General features: G+C 40.9%; 1 non-coding gene across 1 annotated transcript; it reads right to left on the bottom strand.

Moving 5' to 3' along the window:
* Nucleotides 1-6,511: 6,511 nt before the first annotated feature.
* On the bottom strand, nucleotides 6,512-6,618 carry LOC145117890 (small nucleolar RNA R71). The gene has a single exon (XR_013712883.1). It is a non-coding gene; the product is annotated as a small nucleolar RNA R71 (small nucleolar RNA).
* Between the last annotated feature and the right edge of the window lie 1,282 nt (nucleotides 6,619-7,900).

The raw sequence follows: 7,900 nt of genomic DNA, 5'->3' as shown, positions 1-7,900 counted from the left end.
ATTACGTAAGGACAAAAACGTAACTTCAATATGCGAGGTAACTCCTTTGCAATTCGTATGTAAAATGTGATTTAAAAATGTCGACAGTTCATATATATCACGGTGACGATTATACAATATCAAGGGGGGATCACAAAAGTATCAAAATAAAGTAGCGATAAACAAATCATGTATGAAAAAAACGAATAAAAATAAGATTTGAAAGTGTATCTTAAGAAAATTAATGAAAACGAAAACTACAAAAGAAATTATATAAGAGACCAAAAATATAACTTTAAAGTCTAGTAAGGGACCCAAATCGTAATTTATAAAACATCAATAATTTAACTTTAAAATAATGAATGATAGAAACTATTAGATGAAAACTATTAGATGAAAATAACTTTAAAGTCCAGTCGTCCGTAGCGTCTTCGGCAGTAGGTGTCGCATAGGCGACGCTTATCGGTAGGGCAGCAGGCGGCATCCTTGGCTGGTCGGAATAGTGAGAAGAGGAGAGGTGGCGGTTGGCAACTCACGCATGGCGGCTGAAACATAATGCTAGGGTTAAGGTTGAGTTATGAGAATGGGAGGGAAAGATGGTATCGGTCTAATCTCGTGCCTTCATTCAAACATTTGGTCATTTTTCCAATATTCGCCCCTCCCCATAAGATCTTCTTCAATTGACGTCCGAAAGTTACCATACAGCCTTCCATTTTGTGAATTATTTGCAAGGCTAATCCGAAAATTACCCTCTAACCCTTGCCTTCATAATAAGTCCTAATAAATTTCAAAATTATCACAATTAACTCCCATGGCTAACATCCCTAAATTATTATGGATTTAGGGCTCGACTAAAAATATAAAAAATACATTTCTCATCCCGGGGTTCATATTATTTATTTAGTAAATTTTATTTTATTTATTTATTTAATAAACGGGGTGTTACAACTCTCCTCCATTTAAATTAGATTTCGTCCTCGAAATCCTTCTTTACCATTCCTGATATGCCAGACAACTTGAGCACCTCGGCCACAATCCCGAACATAACCCCAGCCTTCCCAAGGCAATCAAATCTATCCCTCGCAGGGTTCTAAAACCCGAAGATAAACGAATTCCTTGCATTATGATCACATTACTCATTTTGAAATCTGTAGACTCAAGATGGTCTGACTCCCTGACAGACGCCCACACCGAATTCCTTATTGCTGACTCCAGTCCACTTATCCCTCAACTGACTATTCACTTCTGATAACTCGAGGTTCCCACTAGAAAACAGAATCACAGACCCCATTATCCCTGCAGATCACTTATACTTGGCCAAGGCTAAGATAATCCCACTGTGATTGACTTAGCATAACCCAAGCTATTTGTGACTCTAACCATACATGAAATGCCCAAAATACCATTACTGCTTGAGACACTAAAACTGTCTGAAGCACTGAACTTCCTGAAACACTGAACTGTCTGAGACAGTATGTTGCGCCCTGGCTGCCTTCCAAAATCTACCGAGACCTCCCTGGTCTCAATTTGTTCACCGGTCATCTGAAATACCGGGTTCCGGCCCGGTTGCGGAGCCAAAGGGCTCCCACGTGGTCGCTCCATATGATTTCCGAACGAAACCCTTGTCTGTCAATAGTTGCCATTAGTTATCTTACCACTATGACTCTAACAACCTCCTGATCCAACCGATCAGGTCCATACGTCGAGTCCTGACGTTACCAAATCCAAGGCTAAAAGTGATTGCTACCTGGCCAATGGTAGCCTGATATCACAAGCAATCTTATACGATCCATTGCTTCCCTGATCCCATAACTGTAGTGGCGCTCCTACAGTCTTATCACTGGCTCAACCAGAACTTATCCATCTGGAAAATTCCGAAATCCAATCCGTGGATTTCCATATCCTCACTGCTGCACCCGAACTGGTAGGTACTACTGTTCCTTTCGCGATCTAACAACACTCCCATGCTATCTACCAACCTAGTGAATGCTATGTTTACACCCGCAGTCTCAGAACACTCTAGCACTTTCTGCCAATCTTGTGAATGCTACAGCTACACCCGCAGACTTACAACACTCTGGCACTATTTGGCTGCTAGTGAATGCTACGACTACACCCGCAGACTTACAACACCTTCTCATACTATCTAGCTGCTCGTGAATGCTACGGCTACACCCGCAGACTTACACCACTTTCTCACATTGTCTGGCTGCTAGTAAATGCTACGGCTACACCCGCAGACTTACAACATCCTAACACTATCTAGCTACTAGTGAATGCTACGGCTACACCCGCAGACTTACAACACTTTCTCACACTATCTCAGTTGCTGGTTACTAATCCGAACACATCAAACGTCGAGCATACACACGACCTATCATCCCAAACTGAACTCATGTCCTGACTAGAATCCCCAACCTGATTCCCTAAGGCCTGCTATCACGTGACCCCGCTGCATCAGTACCGCACCCATGCTGTGATCGAGCGTCACAGTAAACCATGAAATCATCTACACCCTCTGGCAGGGTGAGAATCGGTGCCTCGCACAACCGCTGTCTGAGAGTCTCGAAGGCTGCCTACTGCTCAGGCTCCCAACGAAAGGCCATCAACTTCTTGGTCAGTTGGGTCAAAGTAGCTGCAATCTTGGAGAAGTCCCGAATAAATCTCCGGTAATAACCCGCTAGACCCAGGAAGCTCCGAATCTCAGTTGGAGACCTCGGAATCTCCCACTGCATCACTGTGACATCCCCATTTTTCACGGCTAGAAAATACCGATTTTGTTTATGCTTTATAAAAATTAGAGTACCCTTTTAATAAAAATGCTGCGGAATTTGTTCCCAGAAAAACATGATCAAAATGTTATCAAAGCATTTCCGAAGAAATGTATTTTTATTCATTTTCAAAACATTGGGATGTCATCGTCAATACAGAAATATAAGCATAAACAGAACTTACATTCACTTACACTAGTGATCTACATCTCTTTTAAATCTCTCAGTGTAAAGTAGCTTCATATCGACACCTGCGATACAAATAAGCTTGAGTGGGTCAGGTTGGAAAACCTGGTGAGTACATTGGGATTTCTTGTTGGATTAGTGTCTAAGTCCACAACTATAATTGGTATGTACTTGACCCGATTGGCATGGTCTATTTGGGTTGCATGGCATCATGCATTTGGATAGACTAAAATGAGAGAAATAACACTTAAGGTTTATTAATATATTATAAGTTCTAATATATTAATAAGATTATTTAATTACTATTGATCAAGAATTAATTTGGAATTAATTAAGTGATCAAAAAGGAGACTAATTAAATATATGGGTTGATTGTGTAAATCATCCATACTTGTATAGTGGTGTAACAACCCAAATTTCGAGTCCAAAAATTTCATTTTTAATTAATTGATTTATAAAACTTCCATAAGAAAAACATAGTAAAGACATATCAATTCGTAAAACTAATATCTCATGTCTGAAAACCAAACCATAAACATAACAATGTCAGAGTACAATCCCATGAATCTCGTAATGCGGAAACCCAACGTGTGTGTATGATGTGCAGCTACCGCGCCAACTCCTTCCCCTTTGCTGAAGAGGTACCTGAAACAAAACTGAAAACTGTAAGCACAAAGCTTAGTGAGTTCCCCCATCGTACCGCATACCATACAATCACATAACATACATATACTGTCAGGCATATCTGGGTGCCCGACCTACCCCTTCGGTCCTCTCGACCGAATACTGCCTAGCATATCTGGGGGCTGGCCTCCCCTTCGGTCCTCTCGACCGGATACTGCCTAGCATATCTGGGTGCTGGCCTCCCCTTCGGTCCTCTCGACCGGATACTGGGGACTATTTCACCCCTCTACTACTACCACATAACGTATAGCACATAATCATATTCTATCTAGCATGACTGGGTATGATTACCCCCTTCGGCCCTATCGACCGGAAATCTTGGGGACTATCTCCCCTACTGCTACTAGCATATAACATCATATCATACTAGCACATAACACATCAGGTAGTAGCAAACCTAGATGAATATCACAAAGACAGTCATCTAGCATACAACTCCTACTGGTGGGCCGGCATTGTGGCCGTAGACCCACCGCTACTGGAAGGTAACTCACCTCGCAAGGCTGACTGCTGAAAAGCTGATCGACAGATGTCTGACTGCTGCTGATATGTGCATAATTAATCATATGTTTAACATATATTTCTATTCATTTTTGGCTAATTATATGCATAATATGGACAAAAGGTACTTAATAATGCTTATATTGTGTTTTCAGTCCAAAAGACATGCTTGGAAGCAGAAAGGAAAAAGGAGAAGCAATTAGAGACCAAAGAATGAAAAAAAAGGGAAAACTATACACTTACTCGGCGAGTCCACGCATGTACTCGACGAGTTCATTAGAATGTTCCCGAAAGAAAAGTCAAGATTCCTTGCCGAACACGGATTTCACACTAGTACTTGGCGAGTCCACGACCTACTCGTCGAGTAGCCCCTGTTTTGTGATAATTATAAATAGCGGATCTTAATCCGATGGAAGGACTTCTAGAACCTTTGGGGAGAAGCAAGCTGAGATTGAAGAGCCAGAAGAACCCTAGAGAACGAAGATACAACCTAGAATCCAATTCCGAAGAAGATTTGAGGCACATTCTCATCATTCTACTTAATCTATTGTTTCTCAATTATGGTTAGACAATTAGAATTCGTTTTATTGCTGTTAATTACCTCAATCATGAGCTAAAACTCTTAAACTTCTGTTTGGGGATACAAAATTGATATTATGGTTTGATTAATGGTAGGATTAATTAAATATTGGTGATTTTGGTAATTTTAGCTTGTTAAAGAACCTTGTGTGTGAATGATAACTAATTTTCTGTTAATAGGAAGATAATTAAATAGTATGAACATCTTTCAATTATCAACCCCATATGTTTATGTGACCACTTTATCATATGTCTAGGACTAACGAACGTGAAACTAGAATTAATAAGAAAAATTAGGTAAATTCATGTGTGAGCTTGTTTGATGACCATCAGCAAGAGGTTAACTAAAGGAACAATTTAGTTAGCTATTACAAGTCTAAATTAACCCGAATAAATAATCTAGTGAATTAAATTAAATTAGACAACTGATCACTGTTTGAGTTAGTTTGTTTTCTAAGGATTATCGTAGCGAACGCAAGGCTAATCACTTGAATCGGTAGCCAATAGAAGACTTAATCCATTGCACTATTACCATAATATCAACCATAGGATCAATTGAGTTGAACTAAACAGAAGTCCCTTTTATTATTAAATTCAGTTAAATCTTTGTTTTTCTAGTTCTTAGCCTAAGTAGTATTAGTAAGTTTCTCGTATTGTAAAACTAGAGAAAACCCATATTTACTATTTAATTTAGATAAAATTAGTCTTTAGTTTTAATTTACCGTTCCCTGAGTTCGACACTCTACTTACCCAACTATACCACTAAAAGACACGTTCACTGCCTTTGTGTGCTTAATTTATAACTCAAAAGTAGGATTAAAACCAGTGCATTTCACACACATCAAGTTTTTGGCGCCGTTGCCGGGGAACGGTTCTAAATTAGCACTAATTTCTATTTTTATCGATCCTTTGTGTGGGATTTATCTTACACAAAGTTAATTATGAGGTAATTTAGTAATAGTATAGGTTTTGATCAATCCCTGTTTTAATAAATTAAGTAGAAATTTTTTCTGTTTTTACCTTGAACTCGCCGAGTGCACTCGACGAAACTCGGCGAGTCCATCACTGTTCACAGTTTTAGCTTTTATTTTATTTTTGTTCTTTTTACGCGTTTTTCTGGTTTTATTTGCAGTTGTTTCATGACCCGAGGATCTGATACACCTTTGATCCCTCCTCTAGACGACCCGGAATCCGCCCTAAGGAAGAACAAAGGAAAATCCGTTGGAGAATCCGCTTCTTCAAGGAATTCGCCACTAAAGAACCTAAAGTCCGTTTTCAGCAAGAAGAAGAGCAGCAAATCAGGAGCATCCAACGCCTCTTTGACAATCGAAGACCCAACTAAAGAAGACGCCGAGTACGAGACCGAGGAAGAAGAAGACCCTACATTCGGTCACGTTTCCGATTCTGACGACGAATTAGCTATTCTCATGGCTAACATTGATGAAGTCCCCATGGGGGAATGGAAGAAGAGGATACGCAATGATACCGGACCGGGACTTGTGCAACCCGCAATCCCCGCTACTGCTACTTTTGAGCTCAAGGGTCACATCCTGGCTCTACTTAAGGAGATCCCCTTCACAGGCAAAGACCACGAAGACGCTTACAAACACTTGGACGAAGTCAATGATGTAGCTAATTATTTCAATGTTCCAAATGTGCCTCGGGAAACTCAGCTACTTCGCATGCTTCCGGTTACTTTGAAGGGTGCTGCCAAGGATTGGCTCAAGTCATTGCCCCCAGGATCTATCACTACATGGGCCCAAATGAAAGAAGAGTTCATTGATCAATTCTGCCCGCCATCCAAGATATCCAAGCTAAAGAAAGCCATAGCTAACTTTGAACAACAAGCTGGAGAATCACTATATGAAGCGTGGGAGAGGTACAAGAGCCTGCTAAGGAATTGCCCACATCATGACCTCAATAGTCAACAAGAAGTCTCCATCTTCTATGATGGAGTAAATGTTACCACTAGGCAATTACTTGACTCGCAAGGTCCACTCACGAAGAAGGCACCTCCAGTGATAAAGCAACTAATTGAAGAATTCTCTAAGCATTCTAGAGAATACCACAATCCAAGAAATGATGTGACGAGGGGGGCCGCCTATGCAGCTTCAGAAGACTTGTCAGCAGTTATGGCTATGCTAAAAACCATGGATAGGAGGATGGATAAAATGGACCAAACGATACATGCTATTCGGGTGGGTTGCGAAAATTGCAATGGGCCTCACCTTACTAGAGACTGCGATTTGGATGAGAATGGCAACAAAAGGGTGCAAGTTTGTTACTCAAGTGGGGACCGATATGATGAAGATTGGCGTAGACCAAAGAAAGAGTGGCTCCCTTATGACGAGTACAAGAAGGCTAAGGAGGAGAAGTTCAAGCAAAAGGGAAGGGGTTTTTACCAAAAGGAGGAGCCATCACAAGAAAGAAAACCAAGTTTGGAAGAAATGCTTACCAAATTTGTAGCTGCTTCAGAAAAGAGACATAGTGATCATGATGCTGCAATTCAAGAAACAAGGACCATGCTTAGAAACCAGCAAGCATCTATCCACAACATAGAAACGCAGCTAGGGCAACTTGCTCAACAAATAAACCAAAGATCACCGGGCGAACTTCCTAGCAAAACCGAAAACAACCCACGAGGCGCGCACATAAACATAGTCACAACAAGAAGTGGGAAAATAATCACTCCTCTGGCCCCTATTCAGAATGAAGCACCCAAAGAATCACAGAAGGAGGAAGCAGAAAATCAAAATCTTCAATCTGACAGCTCTACTCGCCGAGTACAGAATATGGACTCGGCGAGTCCACTGCCAAATCCGAACAATTAGACCCCTGAAAAGTTTTACCAGCCGCCATTGCCATACCCAGCCCGAGCTAAGAAAGTGAAGCAGGAAGAGGAGTACCAGAAGTTTCTAGATCATATAAAGGCTCTTCAAATCAACATACCCTTCATCGAAGCTGTCGCACAAATGCCCAAATATGCAAAGTTCCTTAAGGAACTTCTCACTAATGGAAGGAAGATGGAGGAAGTGAAGAAGGTAGTCCTCAATGAGAATTGCTCAGCCGCCATGCTCAACAAATTACCAAAGAAGAAGGGTGACCCGGGGAGCTTAACTTTACCTTGCCAATTTGGCAATTTAGCTACCACTCATGCCTTGGCTGATTCAGGAGCAAGTGTGAATTTAATGCCTTATTCA

The sequence above is a fragment of the Lactuca virosa genome, chromosome 5 (genome assembly GCF_052849685.1).
Source record: "Lactuca virosa cultivar CGN04683 chromosome 5, Lactuca_virosa_CGN04683_v6, whole genome shotgun sequence".
In the NCBI taxonomy this organism is placed as follows: Eukaryota; Viridiplantae; Streptophyta; class Magnoliopsida; order Asterales; family Asteraceae; genus Lactuca; species Lactuca virosa.
This window is presented reverse-complemented; position numbering and strand designations above follow the sequence as displayed.